This window comes from Hordeum vulgare, chromosome 6H (genome assembly GCF_904849725.1).
Source record: "Hordeum vulgare subsp. vulgare chromosome 6H, MorexV3_pseudomolecules_assembly, whole genome shotgun sequence".
In the NCBI taxonomy this organism is placed as follows: domain Eukaryota; kingdom Viridiplantae; phylum Streptophyta; class Magnoliopsida; order Poales; family Poaceae; genus Hordeum; species Hordeum vulgare.
The window spans coordinates 533,498,450-533,516,009 of NC_058523.1; the positions used below are offsets into that span (position 1 = coordinate 533,498,450).

Genomic DNA, 17,560 nt, shown 5'->3' on the forward strand with positions numbered 1-17,560 from the left:
CAAAAACTCTACGTTGTTTCCAATCAGCAATATGTCATCCACATATAATATTAGAAACGCCACAGAGCTCCCACTCACTTTCTTGTAAATACAAGATTCTCCAACCACTTGTATAAACCCAAATGCTTTGATCACCTCATCAAAGCGTTTGTTCCAACTTCGAGATGCTTGCACCAGTCCATAAATGGATCGCTGGAGCTTGCACACCTAGTTAGCATTCTTAGGATCGACAAAACCTTCGGGTTGCATCATATACAACTCTTCCTTAAGGAAACCGTTAAGGAACGCCGTTTTGACATCCATCTGCCAGATTTCATAATCGATAAATGCAGCTATTGCTAACATGATTCTGACGGACTTAAGCATCGCTACAGGTGAGAATGTCTCATCATAGTCAACTCCTTGAACTTGTGAAAAACCCTTTGCCACAAGTCGAGCTTTATAAACGGTCACATTGCCGTCAGCGTCCGTCTTCCTCTTAAAGATCCATTTGTTCTGAATAGCCTTGCGGCCCTCAGGTAGTACTTCCAAAGTCCACACTTTGTTCTCATACATGGATCCTATCTCGGACTTCATGGCTTCTAGCCATTTGTTGGAATCTGGGCCCACCATTGCTTCTTCATAATTTGCAGGTTCATTGTTGTCTAACAACATGATTGACAAGACGGGATTACCGTACCACTCTGGAGCAGCACGTGGTCTCGTCGACCTGCGTGGTTCGACAGAAACTTGAACCGGAGTTTCATGATCATCATCACTAACTTCCTCCTCAACCGGCGTCGCAACGACAGAGGTTTCCCCTTGCCCTGCGCCACCATCCATAGGGATGAGAGGTTCGACAACCTCATCAAGTTCTATCTTCCTCCCACTCAATTGTCTCGAGAGAAACTCCTTCTCGAGAAAAGCTCCGTTTTTAGCAACAAACACTTTGCCCTCGGATTTGAGATAGAAGGTGTACCCAACTGTCTCTTTTGGGTAACCTATGAAGATGCACTTTTCCGCTTTGGGTTCTAGCTTTTCAGGCTGAAGCTTTTTGACATAAGCATCACATCCCCAAACTATAAGAAACGACAACTTTGGCCTTTTGCCATACCACAGTTCGTATGGTGTCGTCTCAACGGATTTTGATGGTGCCCTATTTAAAGTGAATGCAACTGTTTCTAATGCACAGCCCCAAAACGATAACGGCAAATCGGTAAGAGACATCATAGATCGCACCATCTCTAATAAAGTACGATTACGACGTTCGGACACACCATTACACTGTGGTGTTCTAGGCGGTGTCAACTCTGAAACAATTCCACATTGTCTTAAGTGAGCACCAAACTCGAAACTCAGATATTCACCCCCACGATCAGACCGTAGGAACTTGATCTTCTTGTTACGATGATTTTCAACTTCGCTCCGAAATTGCTTGAACTTTTCAAATGTTTCATACTTGTGCTTCATTAAGTAGACATAACCATATCTACTCAAATCGTAAGTGAAGGTGAGAAAATAACGATATCCGCCACGTGCCTCTACGCTCATCGGACCACACACATCGGTATGTATGATTTCCAACAAGTCACTTGCACGCTCCATTGTTTCGGAGAACGGAGTTTTAGTCATCTTGCCCATGAGGCATGGTTCGCACGTGTCAAGTGAATCAAAGTCAAGTGACTCCAAAAGTCCATCGGCATGGAGTTTCTTCATGCACTTTACACCAATATGACCTAAGCGGCAGTGCCACAAAAATATGGCGCTATCATTGTTAACTCTAACTCTATTGGTCTCAATGTCATGTATGTGTGTATCACTATCAAGATTCAATATGAACAATCCTCTCACATTGGGTGCATGACCATAAAAGATGTTACTCATAGAAATAGAACAACCATTATTCTCTGACTTAAAAGAGTAACCGTCTCGCAATAAACAAGATCCAGATATAATGTTCATGCTCAACGCAGTCACTAAATAACAATGATTCAAGTTCATAACTAATCCTGATGGTAACTGAAGTGAAACTGTGCCGACGGCGATTGCATCAACCTTGGAACCATTTCCTACGCGCATCGTCACTTCATCTTTCGCCAACCTTCGTCTATTCCGCAGTTCCTGTTTCGAGTTGCAAATATGAGCAACAGAACCAGTATCGAATACCCAGGCACTACTACGAGAGCCGGTTAAGTACACATCAATAACATGTATATCAAATATACCTGATTTTTCTTTGGCCGCCTTCTTATCAGCCAGATACTTGGGGCAATTGCGCTTCCGGTGACCCATACCCTTGCAATAGTAACACTTTGTTTCAGGCTTAGGTCCAGCTTTGGGTTTCTTCGTCGGATTGGCAACAGGCTTGCCGCTCTTCTTCGAATTACCGTTCTTGCCTTTGCCGTTTCTCTTGAAACTAGTGGTCTTATTCACCATCAACACTTGATGCTCTTTACGGAGTTCAGACTCTGCGACTTTCAGCATTGCAAACAACTCGCCGGGAGACTTGTTCATCCCTTGCATGTTGTAGTTCAACACAAAGCCTTTATAGCTTGGCGGCAGTGATTGAAGGATTCTCTCAGTGATAGCTTATTGCGGGAGTTCAATCCCCAACTCAGCTAGACGGTTTGAGTACCCAGACATTTTGAGCACATGTTCACTGACAGACGAGTTCTCCTCCATCTTGCAAGCATAGAATTTATCGGAGGTCTCATACCTCTCGATCCGGGCGTTCTTCTGAAAGATAAACTTCAACTCCTGGAACATCTCAAATGCTCCATGACGCTCAAAGCGACGTTGAAGTCCCGGTTCTAAGCCATACAAGACTGCACATTGAACTACTGAGTAGTCCTCCTTACGTGCTAACAAAGCGTTCTTAACATCCTGATCAGCCGTAGCTGGTGGTTCATCTCCTAGCGCAGCATTAAGGACATAATCCTTCTTCCCAGCTTGTAAGATTAGCTTAAGATTACGAGCCCAGTCTACAAAGTTGCTTCCATCATCTTTCAACTTAGCTTTCTCTAGGAACGTATTAAAATTGAGGGTGACTGTCGCGTGAGCCATGATCTACAACACAAATATATTCAAAGTGGACTTAGACTATGTTCAAGATAATTAGAGTTTAACTTAATCAAATTACTCGCTAAACTCCCACTCAAAAAGTACATCTCTCTAGTCATTTGAGTGGTTCATGATCCACTTACACTAGCTCAAGTCCGATCATCACGTGAGTTGAGCATAGTTTCAGTGGTAAGCATCCCTATGCTAATCATACCATCTATATGATTCATGATCGACCTTTCGGTCTCATGTGTTCCGAGGCCATGTCTACACATGCTAGGCTCGTCAAGCTTAACCTGAGTGTTCCGCGTGCGCAATTGTTTTGCACCCGTTGTATGTGAACTTTGAGTCTATCACACCCGATCATCACGTGGTGTCTCGAAACGACGAACTGTAGCAACGGTGCACAGTCGGGGAGAACACAATTTCGTGTTGAAATTTTAGTGAGAGATCACCTCATAATGCTACCGTCGTTCTAAGCAAAATAAGGTGCATAAAAGGATTAACATCACATGCAATTCATAAGTGACATGATATGGCCATCATCACGTGCTCCTTGATCTCCATCACCAAAGCACCGGCACGATCTTCTTGTCACCGGCGCCACACCATGATCTCCATCAACGTGTCGCCATCGGGGTTGTCGTGCTACTCATGCTATTACTACTAAAGCTACATCCTAGCAAAATAGTAAACGCATCTGCAAGCACAAACATTAGTATAAAGACAACCCTATGGCTCCTGCCGGTTGCCGTACCATCGACGTGCAAGTCGATATTATCTATTACAACATGATCATCTCATACATCCAATATATCACATCACATCGTTGGCCATATCACATCACAAGCATACCCTGCAAAAACAAGTTAGACGTCCTCTAATTTTGTTGTTGCATGTTTTACGTGGTGACCATGGGTATCTAGTAGGATCGCATCTTACTTACGCAAACACCAAAACGGAGATATATGAGTTGCTATTTAACCTCATCCAAGGACCTCCTCGGTCAAATCCGATTCAACTAAAGTTGGAGAAACTGACACCCGCCAGTCATCTTTGAGCAACGGAGTTACTCGTAGCGATGAAACCAGTCTCTCGTAAGCGTACGAGTAATGTCGGTCCGAGCCGCTTCGATCCAACAATACCGCGGAATCAAGAAAAGACTAAGGAGGGCAGCAAAACGCACATCACCGCCCACAAAACTTTTGTGTTCTACTCGAGAAGACATCTACGCATGAACCTAGCTCATGATGCCACTGTTGGGGAACGTCGCATGGGAAACAAAAATTTTCCTACGCGCACGAAGACCTATCATGGTGATGTCCATCTACGAGAGGGGATGTGTGATCTACGTACCCTTGTAGACCGTACAGCAGAAGCGTTAGTGAACGCGGTTGATGTAGTGGAACGTCCTCACGTCCCTCGATCCGGACCGCGAACCGTCCCGCGATCAGTCCCACGATCTAGTGCCAAACGGACGGCACCTCCGCGTTCAGCACACGTACAGCTCGACGATGATCTCGGCCTTCTTGATCCAGCAAGAGAGACGGAGAGGTAGAAGAGTTCTCCGGCAGCGTGATGGCGCTCCGGAGGTTGGTGGTGATCTTATCTCAGCAGGGCTCCGCCCGAGCTCCGCGGAAACGCGATCTAGAGGAAAAACCGTGGAGGTATGTGGTCGGGCTGCCATGGAAAAATTGTCTCAAATCAGCCCTAAAACCTCCGTATATATAGGGGGAAGAGGGGGAGCCTTGCCTTGGGGTCCAAGGACCCTCAAGGGCTTCGGCCGAGCCAAGGGGGGCAACCCTCCCCTTCCAAACCGAGTCCAACTAGGTTTGGAAGGAGGAGTCCTTCCCCCTTTTCCCACCTCCTCTTTTTTTTCTCTTTGATTTTCTTCCTATGGCGCATAGGGCCTTCTTGGGCTATCCCACCAGCCCACTAAGGGCTGGTGCGCCACCCCCAAGGCTTATGGGCTTCCCCGGGGTGGGTTGCCCCCCCGTTGAACTCCCGGAACCCATTCGTCATTCCCGGTACATTCCCGCTAACTCCGAAAACCTTCCGGTAATCAAATGAGGTCATCCTATATATCAATCTTTGTTTCCGGACCATTCTGGAAACCCTCGTAACGTCCGTGATCTCATCTGGGACTCCGAACAACATTCGGTAACCAACCATATAACTCAAATACGCATAAAACAACGTCGAACCTTAAGTGTGCAGACCCTGCGGGTTCGAGAACTATGTAGACATGACCCGAGAGACTCCTCGGTCAATATCCAATAGCGGGACCTGGATGCCCATATTGGATCCTACATATTCTACGAAGATCTTATCGTTTGAACCTCAGTGTCAAGGATTAATTTAATCCCGTATGTCATTTCCTTTGTCCTTCGGTATGTTACTTGCCCGAGATTCGATCGTCAATATCCGCATACCTATTTCAATCTCGTTTACCGGCAAGTCTCTTTACTCGTTCCGTAATACAAGATCCCGCAACTTACACTAAGTCACATTGCTTGCAAGGCTTGTGTGTGATGTTGTATTACCGAGTGGGCCCCAAGATACCTCTCCGTCACACGGAGTGACAAATCCCAGTCTCGATCCATACTAACTCAACGAACACCTTCGAAGATACCTGTAGAGCATCTTTATAGTCACCCAGTTACGTTGCGACGTTTGATACACACAAAGTATTCTTCCGGTGTCAGTGAGTTATATGATCTCATGGTCATAGGAACAAATACTTGACACGCAGAAAACAGTAGCAACAAAATGACACGATCAACATGCTACGTCTATTAGTTTGGGTCTAGTCCATCACGTGATTCTCCTAATGACGTGATCCAGTTATCAAGCAACAACACCTTGTTCATAATCAGAAGACACTGACTATCTTTGATCAACTGGCTAGCCAACTAGAGGCTTGCTAGGGACAGTGTTTTGTCTATGTATCCACACATGTATATAAGTCTTCATTCAATACAATTATAGCATGGATAATAAACGATTATCTTGATACAGGAATTATAATAATAACTATATTTATTATTGCCTCTAGGGCATAATTCCAACAGAGGAGCCATGGGAGGAGGTGCGAAGGCGGCGAAGAAGAAGAAGAAGAGGGCGGACAACATGCATGCTCAGTGCCCCTCTGCAAGCCTCAGTGGCACACTGTACTAAGATCCTGTTTGGAACCACAATAAATTATGATAATCTGGATTATGAATAGATTATATAATCTGGTTTATAAAAATAATCTAAGTGGGCATGTTTGGAGACCAGATTATATAAACTGTAATCCAGGTTTAACATTGCATAATGACCCGTTTGCCCTCTGTTTTTTTTAAGAGGAGGGTGGCGGTGGCAGAAATGTAATTATCTCCAACTTTTCAAGAGTAATTGGCCATTAGCAATTCATAATCTAATTTTAGCTGGGGTAGAATAGACTGTGAGTTTTTAATAATCTGTCCATCTAGTTTTTATAATCTACACCATAATTTGTCATGTTTGAAGACATAATAGATTATAAAAACTCGATTATATAATCTGAGTAGTTCCAAACAAGGCCTGAAGAAGTTATGTTGGTTTACTGAATAAAAAAAATGCAAAATGCGGTTATTAATAGAAGTTAGTAGTAGTATTTCAATTATATTTCTTACGTAAGTTTGGACTACTTATGATGTTAGCAATAGCAATTGGTAGGAACATGAACTACCTATTTTAACTTGTTTAACAAGCAGTGGCAATTATGAGCGAACTAGCACTGTTTTAGCAGATCTCCTGTAACAACTTATCTTTGTCTTTGTCTCAATTTTGGCAACATGTTAGTAGCCGTTAGGACCCAATTTTGACAAAATTTATGTTTGTCACTTTGGACATTATTTTGGCAACTCATTTCGTGTTTCGGTGACACTTATCCCCCATTTTTTACAACACTTGTTGGGCGATGTTGGCAACACATTCAAATCCATTTTCGGCAACATCCATATTGGTAAAAATGCATTGGGATGTTGCCACATTCAGATCCACTGATAATGCCACACAACATAAATGAAGAGGAAATGAATTTAAACAGGACATCAATGAAGAGGAAATGAATTTAAACATAACATAAATGAAGAGAAACGAATCTAAACATAATATAAATTCATCAGGTGCATAACATAACATAACATGACACTTCAATTCTTGAGGTGCAGTGCATAACATTAGCACACTGTTTTAACTTAAGTAGCGTCATTACACACACCAAAATATGCGTCCATACTAGTCCTTCCAAGGTTTGTTATATATAGAGGCCTTATCTTTACTTAACCAACTTAGCCTTCATCATCTTCATGACTCGGGGATCGCCTTGATTTGCTATAGCTTCTCCTTGCTCCCGTACCTAGCATTCAGCAGGCCAGCAACAACCTTCTCAAGCTCCTTTTTTTACTTATGCAAGTTGGACCATGCCCACCTTGATCTCATGCACGACCTTCCTTGTGTTCTGAATTATATGTGCGTGAGTATTCATGATACACCTTTGCTCCTTTGCAGGCCTAAGATTCTCCATATTGAGCTCCATCTTCCTTCTTATTCATCATCTTCATTTGGTAGTCCACCTTCTCGACACCATCCTGCAAATCAAACATCTTGCTTACACCATCCACCATTTTTTGGTACTCACTATACATGTGATCATAGTGTTTCTTCATCATGTCTAGATTTTTTTCATATGCCACTTTATCATCTACCCTGTCACAATTTTTGCTCATGAAATATGCCCCATAACTTGTTCAAGGAGTTCTTAGTATGATAGGCCATGGAGCATCAACCCACTGCACTGCTCCAGAGTTTGCACCCCATGTCAAAGTTAACAAATTTAAGACATGGTGACATTGAAACCAATCCAAAATTTGTGATCAGTGAGCAAATGTGCAGTGTGTAAAGCATATGAAATGCTATGTTGCTACTAATTGACCTTAATGATCAGTGAGCAAATGTGCAATTTGTGTTGAATATGAAATGCTTTATCACTACAAAATTATGTAATTTAAACCTAATTCATTGAATCTGAAATGCTTTATCACTACTAATCTACCTTAATTCACCTTGATGATTAGTGATCATTGAAAAAAATACAATTGACACCTATCTAACTGCAATTAAATTGGAATGTGAATTACCAACCTAATGACCAGTGAGAAAATGTGCGTTCAGGTGATCAAATGTGTTGTCAACTAAACTGGATTATGAATTACCAACCAAATTTCTGCTACTCCACTCTCACATTGACCAACTAAGTAGCAAGATAAACGGATTAACAGAGTGTCCATTCGGTCCCTTACCCTACTATCATATTTGAGTGCAATAAGATAAACTACTCACCTTCACAAGGCAGCCAAGGAACCTTCTTCAAGTATGTGTTCCTTCTAAAGTAACATATTTCTCCGGCCTAAGCTTGTGCAGCATACGCTTGAGCACATCATCACTGCGGATTCGTAGTACATGACCTTGGGTATGGTCTCCGGGGTCTCCTACATGCATAACCCTGCTACTGCAACAAAAGACCTTCCAACGGCGCGAGAAACAAGCGTGCTGACGGGAGACTATTCTTATCTTGATACTCCTCAGCAACGGCACCAGGAATCCTTCTGCTACGGCTACGCCTTTAGGGACTTCCTTGGCAAATATGCAAAGGATTTCCCCGTGGCCTTGGAGCCTTGCGTTGGTGTTCCCTCGAAGCGAAAAGGGTGATGTAGCACAGCGGCGGTAAGTATTTCCCTCAGTTTTGAGAACCAAGGTATCGATCCAGTGAAGGAATATCACAAGTACCTGCACAAACACAAGAGCTTGCACCCAACGCTATGAAGGGGTTGTCAATCCCTTATAGATTGTTTGCCAAGTGAGAACTGAAAGCAACAAAGTAACAAAGCAAAGTAAAAGCGAAGGTGGAAACGATAGGTGTGAATAGACCCGGGTGCCATAGTGTTCACTAGTGGCTTCTCTCATGAAAGCAAGTAGACGGTGGATGAACAAATTACTGTCGAGCAATTGATAGAACCGCACAAAGTCGTGACGTCATCTATGGCAATGATTATATCTATAGGCATCACGTCCAAAACAAGTAGACCGATACTTTGTGCATCTACTGCTATTACTCCACATGTCGACCGCTATCCAGCATGCATCTAGTGTATTAAGTACAAAAGAACAGAGTAACGCCTTAAGCAAGATGACATGATGTAGATGGACAATCTCATATCTACGATAAAAGCCCATCTTGTTACCCTTGATGGCAACAACACGATGTGTGCCTTGCTGCCCTTTCTGTCACTGGGAAAGGTCACCATACGGTATGAACCCAAAACCAAGCACTTCTCCCATTGCAAGAATCATAGATCTAGTTGGCCAAACAAAACCCAAGACTCAGAGAGACTTACAAGGATATCAAATCATGCATATAAGAAATCAGTAAAGACTCAAATATATATCATAGATAATCTGATCACAAATCCACAATTCATCGGATCTCGACAAACACACCGCCAAAGAGGATTACATCGGATAGATCTCCATGAAGATCATGGAGAACTTTGTATTGAAGATCCAAGAGAGAGAAGAAGCCATCTAGCTACTAACTACGGACCCGTATGTCTGAAGTGAACTACTCATGAGTCATTGGAGGGGCGATGATGTTGATGAAGAAGCCCTCCAACTCCAAAGTCCCCTCCTGCAGGGCACCGGGAAGGGTCTCCAGATGAGATCTCGCGGAAACGGAAGCTCGCGGCGGCGGAAAAGTGTTTTCGTGGATGCCCTGATTTTTTCTGGATTTTTAGGGAATTTATAGGCCAAAGACCTAGGGCAGGGGAGCTCCAGGGGGCACAAGCTTGGTTGTCGCGGCCTCCCCCCTGGCCATGGCAACAGGGCTTGTGGGCCCACTTGCTTGGCCCTCAAGCCTCCCGATCTTCTTCCGTTCTGGAAAAATTTATTTCGAGGATTTTATTCCGTTTGGACTCCGTTCCAAAATCAGATATGAAAAGAGTCAAAAACATAGAAAAAACAGGAACTAGCACTTGGCATTGAGTTAATAAGTTAGTCCCAAAAAAGATATAAAAGGTAAACAAAACATCCAAAGTTGACAAGATAACAACTTGAAACCATCAAAAATTATAGATATGTTTGAGACGTATCAAACCCCTTAGATCAAAAATATATTTTATGAATCGGTGTAGAAAAGCTCAAACAAATCCCCAAATGCAAGAAACCTACCCTAACTAAACAAATGAGAGGAGGAAACTTATAAAGTATTCAATTCCATGAAGTCGTCACCAATGTTGATGTTGTCGTCACTACTCTCTTCGCCATCCCTCCATGACGGCATGGTCATCAGTGACGTGTACTGTGTCGGTGGCTCAGTATTAGAGGAGATCGAGCTCGGACAGGAAGTGAGTGAGTGGGGAGAGGAGTGAGCTCGTTTTTGAACGTGCAACTAATTCTCGGGTGGTCTTGATAATTAATAACAACATATACATCATTGAACAAATAATCATTCAAAGAACATTTCATGGAAGTTCGATTAGGTATGGCAATGAATGTGAATGTCGGCCCCTCAAAATGCAAAGGATCTGGATTGGCAAAGGCTTCAAGACTCTACATTTTTGGGTAACTGATCCAAGATAACATTAAGTCCATAGAAAAGTCAATACTATTAAAAGGGGATGCATTTTTTATCATGAGTCATTTGCTCAAGTGCTTGAAGGTATTGCTCCAAAATCCTCAACCACACCCTCTAAATCCTATCTGTCCAAAATCCTAAAGCCTATCTCGGTCCCACCGAGACACATACACCCGGCCCACCGAGATACACTTGATAGATCCACTGCCTAAGCCCTCGCAAATCGGATGCACTGAGATGACCCTTTGGTCCCACCGAAGTGATCGTGTCAACCTTCTGTTACTGATCTACTTCATCTCAGAATTTTTGAGTGAGCCGATTGGTTACACCGAAGTGCACTTACCAACCTTCTATCTTTACCTAATAATAAAGAGGCTATCGCTTCTGTCGGAATTTCCGCCGAGGCATTTTTACAAAAAGGCCATTCTGTAATGGAAACCGTAGTCTGCACCACCGCCCGCAGCTCATCCTGCCCGAGCTCCCCTTACGCCCGCAAGACGCCTCACCGGTGACCCCACATCGCCGCCATGCCCCGTCGGACCTCCGGCCGCTCCCTTCTCCTCGCCCCTCTCCCTTCTCCTCCTTCCTCTCAATCTTCTCGCATCTCTCCCTCTTTCTTGTTGAACACGGACCTCCAGTAGGGCCATGGCCCCATCGGCCCCCAATCTCGGCGGATCTGGCAGCGTGCACGCCAAATCCATCAAAAATGGATCCACCCCGGCCAGATCCGATCGGGCCCTGCCGTCGTCACCATAGGGCCGTCCATGTCGAGGTGGTCTTTCAGATCCCGACACTGGAGGGAGCCGAGAGCTTCGATCCCAACTGGCTGCTTAACCCGCAGAGTCTGTGTGGCGAGAAGGGCGCGTCGGTGTCGGGCAGCGTCGGCCCGCTCGGGCTGCTCGTCATGGCCTCCGGCGACATGCGGAAGCACACCGACGTCTTCTTCAGGGTGTTCAAGCAGAACGACAAGTACAAGGTGCTCATGTGCACGGACCTCTCGAAGTCGAGCACCAGAGACGGTGTGTACAAGCCGTCGTACGGTGCCTTCGTGGACATGGACATCGAGGCGCAAGGGGGGAGCATCTCGCTCAGAACACTGGTAAATTCCTCAAATCTTTTGCTCTGTTTCAGGTAGCACGAAGTGTAAAAATCGAGCACTAATTACAGCTTGTGATTTCGATGAACAGGTTGACCACTTGGTGGTGGAGAGCTTCGGCGGCGGCGGCAGGAGGTCACGGCGAGGGTGTGCCCGGACCACGTCGTGAACGGCAACAGCCACATGTACGTGTTCAACAACGGCACCGACGTCGTTAAGGTATCCAGCCTCAACGTGTGGGAGATGGCGACAGCGACCGTGAACGTCCTCCCCGACGGGCTGATCGCGGCGAGCTCGGTGAGCAGAGCTCAAGCCTATTAGGATGCGGGAGCTGGGTTTTCTCTTGGTGGATGGATGGATGGCCATTGTGAATTTCTACGGCCGATTGGATTTGCCTGCCCAATTGTGGCTCAGGTGTACAAATGGAGGCTCCCTCATTGTTTGCCGAAACAACTAGGATGCTGCAAAGGATAAAGATTGTAGGAAGATTTCTGTCTAGGACTCTAGGTGTTGAAGTTTTTGATACTGTTAATAACAGTACTGTAGTATACAGTAAGTAGCACGCATGCCCTGCATGTTGGGTATTGGCATCAATTTAGAGTATTAAAAAATGGTCACGATTTCAAAAATTCTTCATGATTTCCTGAAATTAGGAGTGATAGTGTATGTCGATGATACAACAAAATATGGTCGTGACCATTTAAAATTATGTTTTTTCCCGTTGCAACGCACGGGCCCTTTTGCTAGTTACTTATCATTTTTGTTTCAGAATCTCCGAGTGAAATCGGTCAGTCTCACAGAAGTGTGGAAAGTGCTTAGGTCATCACCCATCGGTCCCTCCGAGTTGTTTCACTTGGTCTCACCGAAAAGCTTAAAGTTCAAACCTTTTGCACTAGTCACTCTCACCGACTAGTTTCATTCGATCCCAACAAGTTGTGCATAAAGGTGTGTGACGATTAGATTTTGGTGATGCCTATATATACCCCCACCCACTCCACCAGCTAAAAGAGAGCAACCATAACGAAACTACCACTTCCCATATCCATTTTCAGAGAGAGAACCCCCTGCACTTGTGTTGACATCAAGGGATTTCACTCCAACCATTTGATCCTTGATTTCTAGCCTCCCCAAATTGCTTTCCACTCAAATCCATCTCCCACCACCATGCCAAATCTGTGAGAGAATGATTGAGTGTTTGAGGAGACTATCTTTTGAAGCACAAGAGTAAGGGGTTCATCATAAAAAAGACAACATCTATTATCTTTTGGAGAGTGGTGTCTCCTAAATTTGTTAAATGTCACTTGGAGATCCAAATCTTGTGGGGTTGAACCAAAGAGTTTGTAAGGGCAAAGAGACCACCTACTTCATGAAGATCTATCCCCGAGTGAGGCTAGTCTTTCCTGGACGAAGCCATGATGGCATAGACAAGGTTGCTTCTTCGTGGGCCCTTTGTGGGTGTAGCCCTTCCTGGACTCGCACAGCTATTACCCTCTGTGGGTTGAAGTCTCCGTTAATACAGTGACCTTCACGTCTTCAACATTCTTTGTTGGATTCTCATATTCCATATGTTGTACCTTTCCATCTTACCAATAAAAAAGTTTGCCAACTTCTTCAACCAAATCACTGTATTGCTTGCACGGGAACTCATTCTCTTTCTCAAGCTTGGCTATTTTTTTGATCATTAAATGTCTATCCAACACCCTTCCATCGTTTTGCTCATGAAACAAGTCCCACAGTTTTTTCACGCACCTCTGAAGTATGACATGCCAGGGATCATCAACCCATTGAACCACTCCACGGTCAATACCTCCCTCAAATAATGTACAATTTAGCTAACAGTACTAAATTCAGTCAACAATACTAAATTCAGCTAACTACTACTAAGTTTAGTTAACTACTACTCCCTCCGTCTCAAAATAGGTGTCGTAAATTTAATAATAAGTTAGTACAAATTTAGTACGAAAGCAGCAACACTTATTTTGGGACGGAAGAAGTACTAAGTTCATTTAACTACTAGTAATATTTAGTTAATAGTAGTAGTTCAGTTAACTACCACTAACATTCAATTAAAATGAATTCAGTAAACTATTTAATACCAACCTAAAAGATTCAGTAAATTGCACAAGAGGACATTGAATTGCATAGCAGGTTCAGTTACAGTGCAGCTTCATTTACAGGGCAAATTCAGTTAGCTTAAACAAGAAGGTCATAAAAAACTACCTGCTTACCACATCCATAAAATCTTCTACCTGTGTTCATGCCGTTGAATGCAACACACTTCTTGGATCTAAACTGGTGAATCTTGCATTTCATCTATGGATTAGTGTTGACCGACAGAAGGAAGCATCAATAGTGGTCTCTATGATTTTCCTACATTGACAAAAAGTATTAATCACAGAGGAGAGGCAGAGAAGGGAGGATCTCAAATGCTAGTGCAAATACCAATATCCAAACCCTAACCCTAACCAATACCAGTGGAGAATATATACTACTTACCCATAAATCCACGTCCATGTCGGTGTAGGTCAACTCCTCCTCGTTGTTGTCATCTAGATTTCTCCAAGGCCATTGCGGCGGGGGCGACACAAAGGGGGGCGACAATGAAAGCGAGCGAGCAAGTGGAGTAAGTGAGAGTGAGGAGCACTGTTTTCTTTAGGGGAACTTCCGACCAGCTGTTAACGGCTGTTACTCCTGCGGCGTCTCCGACTCGCTGCACGGCCGATTTGCCACGTCAAAACAAGCTTAAATTTTTGCTCAGTGTTTTTTAGAATTTTTATTCGATAAAAAATGTCATGAATCATAATGTGGTGGTTTTTTGCTATCATGACACGAATGTGGTGGTTCCGTGTATTTAACTCGTACAAAGTGCTTCACTAGTGTGTCCATCAGTCTTGCTTACTTGTCGCCTTGTCGGTCATGCATGTGTACATAATTGTTCCTCAAGGAAAAACCCAGCTCAGGGTCACAAATGTTGATAGGTGATGCAAAGCAATAATTTTAGATGTACAGAGGTTTACGGGGCTGTTACGGGAAAGACATTTGTCATTCGTCAATAAACTCTTCCCCCTGATTTTCAGGTGGGGGGCCATCCCGCTATTAGCAGGGTAAGAAGAGATTTATTTTACAGACCAGAGGGAGAGGGGCTATCTAAATCCTAAAGTAAAGGCGCGCGATCGAAGTAGAAGTAGAAGTACCAATGGCTCAGTGTCATGAACCTTCTCCATCTGATTTAATAAGGGGGAATTAGCCTCCTTGTCAAATGGCTATCCTTGACAAAGGGTACCATTTTATACCATAATATACAATGTAGCGGAGTTTAGTGGTAAAAGTGTGATTCGTTCTATTAATAACTGAATTTGAAATGATATACTTAAGGCATCCTTAAGTTTTTTTTATATTCCGATGAAAACTTTAATTCTACTAATAGCATGCCTCCAAATCACCTCCTCCATAATCTTTTATAAAAGGAGTCCGTATATGTAGCATTACTGGATGCAAAGAAATAAACTTTTAAATGGAAAGTCAACCTGGAGAGGATAATGCACACACATTTCTAGCTCGAAACTTGCAGGCCAAGTTCAGATCAGCCTTGGTCGCTTGTCGCTTTTGTGTACACAACTGAAATTTATGCCGCCAAAATTTACAACGAAATAAGGGAATGCAAATGAGGCTGCCACTGCTTGCAACCGTAGCTGTTTTGTGCATGAAGCATGCCGTTAGATAACACAAAATAATCCTATTGATCTTCCATCATGCGAAAATTTCCATAGCATTTAACATCGTCACGATACTGGATATTTCTTCTCCCGTGATTAAGCAACTCCATTTGCAAAAGTCTGAATCTAGCAAGTACGTCTCGCTGTGTTTTCCCTTACCTGAATGAGGACCGTGGAAGGATTAAGCTACAGAACCCGCGCAACACTCCACATGGACACGATCTTCTCCATGGAGATTTCTGAATTATAACGCGTGCATCATACCACAAAATACTCAATGGGCTAGCAAAACTACCTTGCCTGGCGCTGGCAAAATTAAAGAATGTTTGTGCAGGACTAGATAAACTAAAATAGACTCCTTGAACGTCAGAAATATGACTTGACTGAAGAAGTATGCGGTGACTAACTTGTTCAGACTTGGATACTTGAAGTGGCTGATTTTATTTATTTATTTTTTGCTGACCGTCTGGAATGTAAGAAGTTTTTGATTCGTCGGTCTCTAATTCATGAATTTGGTCAATCTTACCCAACTCCAACTTCCATGCTCGTTTTATTCAGATCAACAGGGGAAAACCATCAAATTCTCCTCATTTGTCACATCCATCTATTATATATAAATATTAATTAATGGGTTAGCCAGAAAAGGAGGAATTAGTAGACTAGAAAATCCCATAAAAATCAGTAACTTATGGCCGTTGATTTGGTAAATTAGCAAACCACGTCCAATAGATCTTCGACATCGAACATAATGTCGTGCCAAATAAGATATTCTTTTGAACAACCATGGGGGGGGTCCCCACCTGAATATATTACTCAAATGCTCGAAGACGAGTTGCACATTACATTAAGGGTTACATCAAGAGGAGAGGTACAAGCGGCAAGACATGGCAGCCTCCCTACTAACTGAGTCCTTAAATCTAAATGTCCAAAGTGTAAAATCCGAGATGATATTCCTAATAGTATCTAGAGGGAGTGCATCTCGTTACGGAAAACACGAGCGTTCCTGGAGTCCCACAGCTTCGGGAGGATGGAGAGGACGACGGTAGGCCAAATGTTGAGGTCGATGCCAATTGGAGTCGGAGTATCCTAGATTAGGTCGATGGCGAAAGGGACCTGGAGGCCCAGGCGCGACCAGACCTGAGCCGCACATGGGCATAGGAGGACGATGTGTGTCACATCCTCGAGAGAAATGCCGCAACGAGGGCAAGACGAGCCTGTAGTGATGGTCTTGCGATGTAAGTTCGCCATCGTGCTGAGCATGTCACGACATAGGAGCCAACCGAAGATCTTGACCTTGACAGGTGCCTTGGAACCCCAGATGTACCCAGCGTTGACGTCGATCTCTTAGTCGGAGGAAAGCAGTGAGTAGGCGCTCCTCGAGGTGAACGAGGAGCCATGGGTGAGGAACCTATCATCGGGCTCATCGCCAATGGTAACATCCCGCAACAAAGACAAAACAGACGCAAGCTCGGCAGAAGCCACATTGGTTAGGTGGTTCCGACGAGTAGCGGGCAAACCATTATGCATGGCATGAGATACCAGGAAGAGGGCCAAGTGTTGTGCGAGAAGATATGGGGGTAGGTTTTCGCGAGCGGGGTTGACAGGAGCCAAGCGTAAAGCCAGAAGAAGGTTGACGTGCCAAATAAGATTTTGATGAGTCAGATACCAACGACCAGAGCCAGTGTGGTGACGATGAAGACTTGGATGACGATGATGCAAATCATAAAGTTATTTTCATGTAAAAGCATGCCCGTATAGTTCTTCAGACAACTGGGCAGAGGATTGATACGTCTCCAATGTATCTATAATTTTTGATGGTTCCATGCTATTATCTTGTCAACTTTGGATGTTTTATATGCATGAATATGCTATTTTATATCTTTTTTTGGGACTAACCTATTAACTCAGTGCCAAGTGCCAGTTTCTATTTTTTTTTCGTGTTTTTGGCCCATTTTCAGACGGAGTCCAAATGGAATGAAACTTTACAATGATTTTTTTGGACCAAAAGAGACCACGAAGCTTTGGGAGAAGGCCAGATGGGCCACGAGGGAG

At 43.8% G+C, this 17,560-nt stretch overlaps 1 pseudogene; it reads left to right on the forward strand.

The window, feature by feature from the left end:
• The first annotated feature begins 11,402 nt into the window (after positions 1 to 11,402).
• Positions 11,403 to 12,239, forward strand: LOC123405780 (annotated as a pseudogene).
• Positions 12,240 to 17,560: the final 5,321 nt, after the last annotated feature.